Genomic DNA, 13,403 nt, shown 5'->3' with positions numbered 1-13,403 from the left:
TAATGTCGTTGCTATAAATGCTCGTCGTGTTGAAAGGAACAGGGCTGACAAGTATCGGGATTGAAGGTGGTGCGGTGGAGTTACTGATAGTCGGAAACGACAGCCCTAGCCAAATCTACGGCACGCACTGCCTCCTCTTGATTGGAGAGAGAAAGAGAGAGAGAGAGAGAGAGATAGATAGATAGATAGATAGATAGATAGATAGATAGATAGATAGATAGATAGATAGATAGATAGATAGATAGATAGATAGATAGATAGAGAGAGAGAGAGAGAGAGAGAGAGAGAGAGAGAGAGAGAGAGAGAGAGAGAGAGAGAATAAACTTTTTAATTAAATCGAAGAAAACCTTCAGGGAGGCTTCCTCGTTGGAAGCGGGTGAGAATAACGCTAAGTGACATTTAACACAACTTCCAATTCACTTAACAACATGAATGCAGCAAACACGTCGCCACTGGACGATTGGAGGACCGGAGCACGAGTCAAACTGCAGAGTGCGCTGTAATGATGAGAAAAGTGAGTGAGCTGTAGCGTGGCCGTATCTTCTGAATTGCTCCTGTGACTCTGCTGTGCGTTCGTTGGCGGATTTCAGCAATCCGACTTGGAGACTGCGAGGCCCGTATCTGCTTATTTTCTTAACAAGAAAGACCAATGTACGAGCGAACGATCTGAGTATGGAGCGACAAATGAAAATACAACCGTGGCGAATCTCTCGTCCATTACGAAGTGGCTTGGAACACCTGCTCCGATGAAACATGGCTTCGCCGCAGCAGGCCGCACCAGATCTCAGAACGCAGGTGGCCTTACCTGGTCAAATCTCGCGCCCGCGTTTCACATGGCGCTCTCCTCCTCCTCGAGCTGTACACCACGAAACATAAGCCGCTGCGGTTCCGCGTCTCGGCAGCAGTTCGTCGCCCCTCCCATGGTTCGCGAGAGGAGGTCGCTCGTGTCGCGCTTTCCCCGCCCACCGCGGCCGCCCTGAGGTGGAGCCACCGGCGCAGGCGCAGCTCGCTCGAGCGCTGCCGGCCGAGCCACTACGTCACGGCTCCCATGAGCAGCGGCGCGCAGGCATGGCGGATTCCATCGGCGGCCCCGACGCTCGCCGAGCACTCTGACCGAGGTAAAGCCATCCCCTCTCTTCGCTCTCTCTGTTTTCGGAAGCAAGCCTTATGCAACTGCCTCCGCCACGAGCCCCGGGCCCAAGCTCCACCTCGGCGCCCAACGCTGAGCGCATGCGCGAGCGATCGCGCACGGCGCTTCGAGCCACGCGCGCGTACTACGACGGGCGCTGCTTTCTTCGACGCGCTCGGCACGGCGCCGCGGAAAACACGTCCGTCCGCCCCTCTGCGCCGAGAAAAACATCGGACGGTGAAGCGATCGGCAACTCGCAGCGTCTGTTTGGAAAGAAGCGTCCGGCGTTTCCAGTGTCCCGGTCGTCTCGATCACCGTCTTAAAGACGCCCCTAATTAGCGCGTCTGGCTTGCGAAACAGGAAAACTGTCGCCGAGGGCGCCTTACGCTAGAAACCGACAGGAGGTGTTCGGAAAGCACGTGTTCGATCTCGAGTGGCGTGAAGGAGCGGACACGGAACGCTGTTTTGCGTTTTTGGACGTTTGGCCGATGGGGGAAGGGTGCGAGGGGGAGGGAGGGGGTTTGTTTGATTGGTCGGGCGAGGAGGTCGCGTTTACCGAACGCGCTTCGGCGCGTGCTTGGGACGATCACGTTTCGCCTCGTTTCCACCCATTGATTGCCCCCGCAGAAGCTCGCTGGCAGTTTCGGCAGCTCACGCACGCATCGTTGTGGGCGATCGCCGCCTTTTACTTATGTTATTTGTTTAATTTCCGCCTGAGAAGTCGGTAGCTCGTGCTGCTACGGCGCAGCCGGTGAGGTCCCGATCGTGTGTAGAAGCGCGCGGGATCGCTCGGCACCTCGCGTTGCTTCTGTTGGGGCCTGTGAGAAGATGTTGCCGACAACGCGAACAGGTTTAATGGCACGTTGGCGCTGCTCTTCAAGTGCGGTTTGTCGTGGTTGTTTCTAGCTTTAAACAATGCGTATAAAAGCTGGTACGCTCAAGAAGGAGCGAAGTTCACAACGCCTCCCTTTACTCTTTTTTTATAATTATGCTTACAAGACAGGATGTCCCGGGTTCAGTACGCGGCAGCAATCGTTTGCGAAGATGTCCGCGCTTGTTGTATTGAATGGCTTCTGATTAGTTGTGGCTGTGGATTAGCTTCGACCACTTGGTACCTTTTAACGTGCACTGCGCGTAGTGTGGACGAGATATGTTGTCGAACTCTCTTCTACGGCGAGAAAAGGCAAGATCAGCCTGATTTCTAACCAAAGAACTCACGTGTTTGGGTACCACCCCAGGGCTTAGAAGATATGCGGGAGAAGGTTTCTTCTTTCTATGCCTATTTATCTTTCGCAGCATCGAAATGGTTGGATACAAGGTCGTCTACGCGACCACTCACGCTGTCACTTTGAATTTATGGGTGGCCAATTTTCGTTGTGCGTACAGTCATAGACAAATGAATTGCGAAAGCGCGTACATGAATGGAACCACACAAATAGCGTGATTTTTTGTTATGAAAGTCATATTGTCGCATCGCTCCACAACAGCAGCAAAGTTCGTAAACGTGACTCTCCAACTATACCACAACTGCCTGATTGCGTGATTTCGATGAACCAAATTCTCCATTTTGCGAGTTCTGGTTCATATTTTCGTGTTCGCTTTCCATTTGTTCATTACTGTACAGTGGGTGTAGCTTGTCGCTTGCCCGTTTGAAATGTCACGTAGGAACGGTAACCTGATTCATAAAGCACTTTTCGTACACGTTGAATAGTATTTCCTGAGTTATATCCTAAATGTTTCGTGAATTCAGCATCTCTATTCTCTGGTACCGCACACAGATAAAGCACGCTAGTGTTCTTTTCGTTTTCTGTGTAGGCAACAAGCCCTTCCCCTCACATAAAAACAAATTACGGCTTCTGAATTGATTGTAATTATAATGTGGCACTAAACGCCCCCGAGGCCGGTTCACTGACTTTCGACGTCAGTTGTGCTTTCAGTGTATATGTGTGCAATTGATGATTAGTAAGTGTGAGGACAGCAGAATTTAGTTTACGTCTGTACCAGCTTAGGGGGCGGGGGCCAAAATATAATCCTTCACCACAAACAGCTACGAACGAAAGCATTTTACACATTCATTAGGTGTGCACGCTTCAAGGAACTAAGGGGAGAACGTAGGTGCTTTTAAATGGCATAACTACATTTTGCTAACTCAGTCAACGCCCTTCCTGGTCCCAACGGACGTTGTTTTCACCATACACAGGTCACTAGTATTTACAAACTTTCGAATTTTCTGCAACGCAACACCATCGTGGACGTCATTGGTTAGGTACCATTAACAAAGCATTCGGTGTGCTTACTCAATGCTGGCATTCAAACGCCGCGATAAGACGAAATCAGAGGCATTAATACAATTGCAGAACCCTGTTTATCGGCAGTAGCTATTGTCGCTGGCCGGAAATCACCATGTAAGGTCATAGGGACAAAAACTGGCTGGTGAGTCGAATTATAAAGCATGGTTGTTATTTCGACGTGGAAAGATTCTCAAATGAACCGAAGTTGTGTTTTGTCTTCTGGGCATCCTTAAATTCTAGAACTTGGGTGCTTGAAAACAAACTGTATTAGGAGCAATACGAAGTCGTGCACTGTATATTAACGGGGTCTACGGAATTGTTTAACGTCACTTTGTCATTTCAGATGTTTGTTTCCGACCGTGTTGCCAGACGTGTGTGTAACCGACAGTGTAGTTCGGAATAGCCGCGTCTGAGACTAAGCGAAACTGCGTGCGACTTCGTGGACCAGACTTGTGGCAAGGATTACTGGGCACGTGTTTGGCAAACAAAAAATCCCGGGCCATCTCCACAAGCGTGGAACCTGAGGAAGGGGGGGGGGGGGTGCATGCAGTGTATAAGTGTATTCTCGGCGCCTTGGCTTTTTTTTGCCAACGGAGAAGAGACCGTCGTGGGGTAGAGCGGTAAAAGTATCTTGTCTTTGAAGCACGAAGCTCTCTAGCGCGAGGCGTAACCGAGTGTCCCGGTGTTTTCTCGTACGCGTTACGATGCGCGCCAGCTCGATGCATAAACGAGTGTCCGGGTGTTTTTTTTTTTTTTTTTCAGAACGCGTTACATTCTAGCGTGAGGCGTAAACGAGTTTCCCGGTGTTTTAGTACCGTGACTCCATGAGGCGACGATTACGACAACGACAGGAGACGCAAACAGCCCCAGCCCCTAAGGGGCTTCGCTCCTAAAATTAATGTGCGAGGCGCATGTTCATGCCATGCAGCGATTTCGTCGTCGCGAAGTGCTGGTTTCTAACGACCAATGTGGCCAGGTGCAATGCTAATTGTTTCGTTATGCCCGAGGACTGCCGTCTAGTTACCTACGTCACCGTATTCTCGTGTCTGTCATGGGCTACACTTCCAGCGGATTCGTATACATTACATTTCCTTTACATTACGTTTCCCTAGAGAAGGCAAGCGTAGCAGGGGGCGGCAGAAAGTTAGATGGGCAGATGAGATCAAGAAGTTTGCAGGGATAAATTGGTCGCAGTTAGCGCAGGACCGGGGTAGTTGGAGATTAATGGGAGAGGCCTTTGCCCTGCAGTGGGCGTAGATACGCTGGTGATGATGATGATGAAATTTCCTTAGCCGCAGGTTTGCTGGTTACGTTTTTCGCAAGTTTTATGCCATTAAACGACTCGAAATAACCCCCTATTAATGTTCGGTGCAATGTACGCTTAACTTAAAGGGGACTCACCTGTTTACGTGCCTTGGGAACTTTCTATTTCGTGACACACTGGCTTAAAAACAACCGTGTACCAGTATTAAAAAAAAGCTTTACAAATACACTGAAATGTGCACAGCGGCCTAAACTCTCGCATGGTAGACCGCTAGCGTCATTTAATGAGAACCACACAACTAAAATGCAATTCTTGTTTACAGATCTTATATACAGTGGAATCCCGCTAAGACGAACTGAGTGAAGACGAACACTATGGTTGAGAAGAATAACATTTTTGTTCTCTTGTAACGTCCGCAATGCAAAAAAACCTCCCCTTAAGACGAATTTCGGATAATACAAACAAATTTTTACGGTACCTTCCAGTTCGTCTTAACGGGAATCTACTGTATTTCTAAAAGAAGCAAACTAGACTGTTGCGCACGTTTCTATGTATTTGTAAAACTTTTCATATTGGTACAGGGTGCTTTAAGACCGTTTTATCACAAATTAGTAAGTCCTATAGGAATGTAATGAGGTGAGTCCCCCTTAAGTTCAAGTTCTCTATATTATCTGCTTCACTGTCCCTTGTGAGAAGCGCCAATGTTCAGCTCTAATTTACTCTGTGTTTCCATTGATAGATTTAATCGTTGCACAAACTAACGACAAAGAAGCATCCAAACAGCTAGTATTTCCCGTGCTTTAACGAAAAGGCACTAACTATCCGTAATGGTGCCTTGGGCGCGCAATTAAAAACAACACGGCATTGTGCGGTGTGCCGAATATTCCCAAGTTTCACTTTCGGTATACCGCCACATTGCGTACGAGTATAACCTGCCGGCTACTGCGGATGCCATCAGGGCCCTCTGCCCGTGTGCTTAGCACTCAGCTGACTCATTCACGTTTCAAGCAGGCCAGAGGTCTCGATGGTATTGCCGATATGGTGGGTAACCTCCTTCCCGCAAGAAAATGAACAACTTCTTTTCGCTACCAATTAACTGTCCGGGCCTCGCCCAGAAATGAACTGCGTTGCAGAAAGGAGCCATTTTTTATCCTCGAAAGCCACGGGGCGTCTGAACGTCTGTGTGGCTGAATTCAGCGAAGCCGAAAACAACACGCTTTGTTGAAGCCTACGTATGTCTCGGTAGCGCAGCTGCCCAGTATCTCAGAGCCGTTGTAACACTCTTGTAAAAACGTCTTATGTATTCGTGTTTAAATTTAAAAATTCCCCGAGCTGACAAAAAACTATAAAAAACACAATACGATGAAGTGGAACCTGGTCTTAGTTTACGTCAGCTACCATTTTATAACTATAGAGAAAATAGAAGAATATACAGCTAATGCGTCCTGCCGGTGATGATATATGGAGCGGAAACGCGGCGCCTTACTGAACAACTTCAGAACAGACTTAGGTCGTCCCAAAGGGCCATGGAGCGAATAATGATAGGAGTAACGCTTAGGTAGAGGAAATGAGCTCCCTGGATTAGAAAATAAACTACAGTAGAAGATATAGTACAAACAAAGAAAAAGAAGTGGACTTGGGCCATGTAGTGAGATGAACCGACAACCGGGGGAAAATTAGGTTGACAGAGTGGATACCAAGAGACGGGCCCAGAAGAAGGGGTAGGCCATTAATCCGATGAAGGGGTGAAATAAACAAACTCGGTTGTGAACTCGACTTGAGCAGCCCGGGACAGAAGCGGTTGCACGTCAACTGGGGACGCCTCCATCCTGCAGTGGACATAAATCGGCTGTTGATGATGATGAGAGAAAATATTGTGGCGCATCTGATGTTGATCATGGCGGGGTGGTTTGCGATATTTGTTCCTTGAGGTGTTCATTTTAGCTACGGAATAGACCGTACACGCTACTCTCCAAAGAAAAAACCTTGACCTTCCTCGTCCGTCACAATACATGACGTCACAACAGATGACGTGACAACGCATCGCCATCATCGTCGTCAACACGCGTTCCTCATTAACCTTGGCCCAATTCCTACAGGCTGATTATATAGGGCTATGAGGTGGGCGTTTCAGCCCCAAAAAGCCGCCCCGTTTCTTGGCCAATCTCCCACGTGGGTATGGGCCACTCGAAAAGGAAAACAACAACAACAACCTTGGGTTGACTGGCTCTTTGTGAAAGCGAGGAGGCGCGCAGTGGGATGGGGTTGGTCATGATGATTTGATGCTTTTGTGACCTTTCGAGGTAGTTGCTGCGGTCATCGCTCTCCCTTTGTAGCATGGGGGAGAAAGGAAGAGCAGGAGAATGATTCTGCTCCGCGTTAAAGGAACTGGTGGATAAGTAGGCAGCGTGCAGTTTTACAATGACACACAGCTGTCCCTATACTGACGAGTGCGATCTTGCTACCCCTCCGCTCTGAGGAGGAGTGTGAAGCTGTTGGCAGTGGCGTGTTTCCGTTTTAAAGACGATAGTCTTTCTTGAACTGCCTTACCCGAAACTGCCGGTCTCTCTGCCGGTCCCTCGATTCAGCCACCCGGCCAAAAGTATAAACATTTCGAAACGAGAAGTTTGCGTAGGCAAAACCTTTCCAAGCCACCAAATCTCGTGCCGTACTTCATACCTACCAGCATTGTTGAGCAAAAAGAAAACGTTAGGTATATTTGAGGCAAAGTGTCACGGCGCTAGTGCTACCAGGTAGCGTTCTCTTAAAGGGACCCTGCAACACTTTCGATAAGCGCTTTCACTCTTTCCTTCGCGTCTGGAAGCACTGCGAAAGCTATAGTTATCGCCAATGCGGAGCGGCACTGCGTGATTTGCTCGTCGCACCAGATACGCCTTCCATTTCTGCTTTGCTTTTTGTGGATTTTTTTAAGTTGCTATCGAAAAGCGTTCATTGCTGCAACTGAAGAAAAAGCGGCCAGCAGCCGCTTCATTGCCTTAGTAACGTAATTCGGGCTGTCGAAGAACGTCAAAACCGTGAAACAGAGGAAAATCTTTTGATCGAGTTTACAATATAGGCATAGAGCAGTAATTTCTGGCATGAGGTACTTTGCGACACACTGGGTGTGTTGGGTGACTGCGTTCTGCAAGCATTTAAGATTAGAAAAAAAAGTTGAAGAAAGTGTTGCAGGGTTCCTTTAACTTAAAAAATAGAGATGCGCTTGATTTTTGTGAGAGAAAATTAAAAACATACAGTTCGGAAACAACGTTTTGACTAAAAAATACGAACAAGACTCGCGCCTAAGCCTATAGACCTCGTGGCAATACTCCAAGAACAGTGTAATAAACGGTTTCGATGGATGGCGTGCAAGCAGTGGAACGCGGTAAAATCGAATTGACTTGAAAAAACCTCCACCGTGTTTATCGGGGGAGGATTGAGACTGGAGAGTAGGAGCGGAAGAGTTTGACGGGGAGAGAAGAGAGAGATTTGCGTGGCAGGGGCGGCAGAAAGCTATCGTCTTTCAACAACATTTACAGCGAAGTGAGGAGATACGCGGCCAATTGTTTATGTCCATATTTTCAGCGACACCACGTTCGATTATGTGAAGGGATTCTAACGAACTAACCAGGGGGAAAATGTTCGAATGAGCGACTGCCACGCTCGAGTAGTTTTTTCAAGTCTCTCTTGCTATGCACCATGCAGTTGCTGTTTGTGGGTGTATTTATGAAGAGTGTGCTCAAGGAATGTGTTGTATAAATTTCCTGTTGTGTGGGCCGCTACAACTATTTGCACATTTTTTTCGTTCCGGGAAGCACGGGTGAACCGAGGGAAGTCAGGGCTGATTGAAACGCAACTTGAAATTCAGATGACGGATGGGAAAACCAGCGAATGCAGATGGCGGGAGCAGGTATGTGCGTTTCGGTTTTATGGCAGCTTAGCCTGGTTAGATTTAAGTTGAAACGGGCTACGTCACCACTCTCACCACACTGCGATCTGCGAAGAAACCTGCAGCACCCTGCTCTGAGATTGTGATAAATTTAGTGTGCAAAGAATGTCCCTCGTAGTGTCTCTTGGAGTTCCGCTTTTCGTGGACATTCAACTGAATGACGTCTCAGGCCCGTGGGCATGTCCTAAACGTTCTTCTCGGGCCACAGAAGCTATAAACGCGTGCCTGCAAAAAAAGCAGCAGCCACAAGCAATCGGCAAACGTTCCGACCACAAAAGCGCAACTTAAAAGGAATGAGCGAGGGGGCTTTACAGAAGTTTCTCACCAACGCCAGCAGTGATTCAAACGCACTCATTGACGTCTATAGTAAGGGTCGGTTGTTTTGTTAGCAATTTTAAGCAGCGCCTGCTTTGAAAGCTCCGGTTCGAGTTACTAGTGGTGAGCATTGCGACGAATTTGCTCAGCGTCGATAGCTTGGAGAGAGAGAGAGAGAGAGAGAGAGAGAGAGAGAGAGAGAGAGAGAGAGAGAGAGAGAGAGAGAGAGAGAGAGAGAGAGAGAGAGAGAGAGAGAGGGAGAGAGAGAGAGAAAGTGAGAGAGGGAGGGAAGGGATGGGGAAGGGGAAGGAGGGGACAGGGGGGGAGGGCGAGAGAGATCTAACGAATACTCAAGAGTTTAGGCCCATGAACGGGGGGCGGAGGGGGTGGAGGGGGGGGGGGGTTTGGCTACTTTCAGATGCCGGTGAAATAGTGAGGTTAAAAAAGAAAAGGGGAAAAGTAGGCAGAAACCAGGAATAAAAGGGAGAATAAAATGAAATTCAGCTTACAGGAAAAGTCAACGACCCCAGCAGCTTCCATAGTCTGCTCACTTAGAAATGCCGTTGAATGAGGAACTTTTTTTTTGTACCGGTTCGTAAGCTTTCCAGTATCGCGTTTGTTTTCGTCTCGGAGATCGTTCGCATCGTTTCCAAGCCGACCATCAGCGTCAGTTAGTTTATTATGAAGTTTAACACGCCGGCGCTACACAGGTGATCAAGCGCGCCGTTTTGGAAGGCTCCGGATTACTTTTGACCGCCTGGGGATCTTTAACGTGCGCAGAAATCTCGTACACACGGATGTTTTTGCTTTTCGCCTCCATCAGAAAAATGCCTGCCTCGGCCGGGAACCGAACCCTTCAGCTTCAAGCGCAATTTGGAAGGATGCGCCGCCCTCAAAAGTATCGCATGGCCATCGTATACGTGATGTGCGCATAGACATCAGTCGTACTGAATTTATTACGCTGGCAGAAAATGGGTTGAATCGAATATTTACTGTTATTTTAAGCTCTGACAAGTGGCAAGACAAGCTTCCAAGTGATGTGCTGATCTCTTGATAGGGAACTTAAGGAAGACGCGAATAAACTCGTATGTTGAAACTGGGGATGCTTTCGTTGTGTGCGTCGTAATATTCAAACCCCATTTGTTTGAAATTGTACATAGCTTAGGCTGTTATGGGATAGCCCGAAAGAAGCGCGATTTAGCAGTGAGACTCGGTACTTTTAATCGATATGTTTTGTCTCAGTGGAGTGTAGCAAATGTACGCGTGATTCGCTTCGTTGATGGTCCATGTCGGTGTATTTCTTAGGCCTACACAACTTCACAACTTATGTGCGCGATGTGCTGTATAATTTTTTGGTCCTTTGAATAGCGATCTTATTTTGGAGAGCTAAAGGAATTACAATAGACCAGACTGTTGACACACATATAGATAAAGGACCATTTCTAAAAGCCGGATTTGAGAGATACAGCTGCCTACCGGATATGCATGGCAGTACAACTGGGCTCACAGATGCAACAGCTATTTGTTTCAGTTCGGTTAAGCATATATCTTAACCTCGGAAGCAGGCATCCCCGTCCGAACACAAGCAAAGAAAGGCAAACTCCGGAGGAGCCACATTGATGTTCAGCGTCCAAGATTTGTCTCTGGGTGCTCGAAAGCTCTCTGCTTTTGAACTTATTCTTGTTGGTACCTTGCGTAAACGTTTTAGCATGCCCACGATTCAACCACGCACGTTCCTAATGTTAGCTCCCCGTGAGAATGCTGGACACTGGCTGGCGTAAAATAGCGTGACATATATGTTCGACGTCTTGCAAAGAACTTGAATTTTAAGAAAACATCTTGCCTGGTCTGGTGTCTGGTGACATATTACTCAGGATGAGTTTTTTAGCATTTTGATACAAATATTTAGAAAACAACTGGCGCAACCAAGCACGCCCACACAGAGATGCGATCGATGACGCCATTCGAATGCTGTGGAAATTAATTCGGAGACCGCCATATGGCGGGCCTCGTAGGACAGGCATGCAGCTTTGGCCCGTTAAACACTAATATTTACCTTTAAGTTCAGAGCACTTTATTGGCTCGCCTTGTCGTCGTAGTTCGCTGTAACGCTCGATGTCAAGCGACTGCCGGAATCAGGCGGCGCAGCGAGATAACGGACCAATACCGCGGTAGGGCGTCCCGCAAAGGCTTCGAAAACCAAGCTGTTTAAATAGTCATAACCGTTCAAAACTTGTTGACCGCTGGCGCTTGTTATACATCTCCCCGATGTTTGGCGCAAAGAAAACTGCAGGTACATTGGACGCAAAAAATGCGTAATTAACCCGCAGCGCCCGCGTTCACTTAGATAGGAACGCTCGTTGGGTTGGCTTTCACGATAGCTAGCGAAAAAAAGTGGCAGTACAACGCCGACACGTGCGGGAGGATAAGCTAACGCAAATTGAACAGAACTCCCGCTGGCGCTGTTTCAGGCACGGGGCGCGCGAGCACAGCGGAGGCGGGAAATTTGAATTGCTTTGGGTGGTAGCAGTGAGCCGATAACGGCGCTACAGCCCATTATGACTAATAACTGCTCTGAACTTCCGACAGCTTCCGACTTCCGACGTTGAGTTGCACGGATTTATTTTTTTAACCCAGGCATCAGCAGCTTATGTCTTAAATTAACTATAGCTGCTTATAAGCACTGCAAGCTGATGAGGTAAAAATGAATGTTATCAGACTGTGCAGGATTGGCACGTTTGCTAGGGAAGGGAACATTAGTTTCCCGGATGTGATGGAAATTAATCAGTCGCGGTGCAGACTTCGATGTTTATCTGAAAGTGTTTATTCGTGTAAATACTGACTTTCTTGTGGCTAAGCACAATTTTAAGAACTTAATACAGTCGGACACGGATATATCGAACACGGATATATCGAATTATTGTCTATATCGAACTGTCTGAGCATCCCCTTGAAAACCCCTTGCAAAAGTATAGCGCTGTTGTACGCGTATATCGAACTCTCGATCACGGACACATTCGATATATCGAACGCTGCGCCCCGATTGCCCCTGCAAGTGCGCTTCTCCTGATGCGATGGATGTGATGATGATGGCGACTTCTCTTGCCGCGTTCGGTTTCTGGCATGTTTTCTGCATGCTCGAGCGGTTTTCAGTGGTTGATCACGCAGGGGGACCCATGTTGCATGTTACGTGTTTTGGTCCACGGCCCACGTTTCGGAGCCATGGTCACGGAAAAGCGGAAGACTTTGGATTTGTGAACTTATGACGTAGAAAAAGAAGCAAGCGAAGCTTACAGATTGTTTTTTGTGTTACATTGTCGTTATAGCGGTGTGGCTTTGCCTTTAAAGGGCTGTGAGGAACAAATCGGTAAGGTACCGCTTGTAGCGACTTTGAAAAGCTCTCAGTGATGTGCGGAGTTTTGAGATACGCTTCTGATAGGCATATTTCATATTTCGAATTATCGGTATATCGAACTATTTTATGATCCCCTTGGAGTTCGATATATCCGTGTTCGACTGTATATATATTAATCAGAACGCGATCCATTTTTTTCGTTATGGCGCCACCTCCTCAACATCGCGAACAGTCGATTAATGAGCACGGAAGTAGAATTAGTAGGTAAATCGTTTTTTAAGGAAACACGTTTCTGTGTATACAAATTTTGCACTGGGGTGGTGGTGGCAATCATGTTTATTGACGGATGGACCTAGCCTTGCGTAGTATGTCGGCAATTGCTCCCCCGTTCAACACCTTTATGCCCGGTATGCTCACTGAGGCTTGTGTCCCTTAAAAACGGCATGGTCAGGCGCGAAATTGATTTTATTAGTTGTAGGTTTAACGCACCGACGCAACGCAGGCGATGAGGCGCGCCGTCGTGGAAGGCTCCGGATTAATTTTGACCACCTGGGGATCTTTAACGTGCATCGAAATCTCGAACACAGGGGCGTTCTTGCTTTCCGCCTCCATCAGGAAAGCGGCCGCTGCGGCCGGGAATCGAACCCGCGTCCTCGGTCAGGTGCAAAATGTCTCTCCGTGTAATCCAATGGCCTTTGGGGAAAATGACATCACCCAAAGAGGCATGCGGAGTGGCTCCCCTTCGAAGTTGTTTAAAAAAAACTAACCTCTCCGGCCCATGCTCTTGGCAGTCCATAAGAAAATGTCAGATGTCACCTGTTACACAACACTTTGGGCTCAGAGGTGAGAAGATAGTGTTCAACTTATGAAGCCACGCCGATGCCCGCGCTGAATTGGTTGTTCATTGCACACTGGAACAGATTTTACGTTCGTATCGACAGTAGGGGTGGGCGATTGATCGATTAACTTTTCGATTAATTGATTAATGCCCTATTCGTGATTCATGTTTTTAATAGGTTAATCGGCTGAAGTCACCTGAGCGAAATAAACAAGCCTGTCTTGGTTAAATTGTGCACAAGCATGTTGAGGATCATATTCGTTTT

General features: G+C 47.8%; 1 protein-coding gene across 4 annotated transcripts in view; it reads left to right on the top strand.

Annotated features, from left to right (window-relative positions):
* Trh (PAS domain-containing protein trachealess) overlaps window positions 1–13,403 on the top strand; it is a 450,481-nt gene that overhangs the window by 213,131 nt on the left and 223,947 nt on the right. The window contains exon 1 of one of the 4 annotated variants that reach the window (XM_077681615.1): window positions 981–1,118. The exons of 2 other annotated variants lie outside the window; for them this stretch is intronic. The gene's annotated coding sequence lies outside the window, so the exon portion shown is untranslated. Of the gene's footprint in view, window positions 1–980; window positions 1,119–13,403 lie in introns of those variants that run through there. One more of the 4 variants, XM_077681616.1, reaches the window with a different exon arrangement.

Source organism: Haemaphysalis longicornis, unplaced genomic scaffold (assembly GCF_048455015.1).
Source record: "Haemaphysalis longicornis isolate Haplotype H1 unplaced genomic scaffold, Haemaphysalis longicornis Haplotype H1 scaffold_8, whole genome shotgun sequence".
NCBI lineage: Eukaryota > Metazoa > Arthropoda > Arachnida > Ixodida > Ixodidae > Haemaphysalis > Haemaphysalis longicornis.
This window is presented reverse-complemented; position numbering and strand designations above follow the sequence as displayed.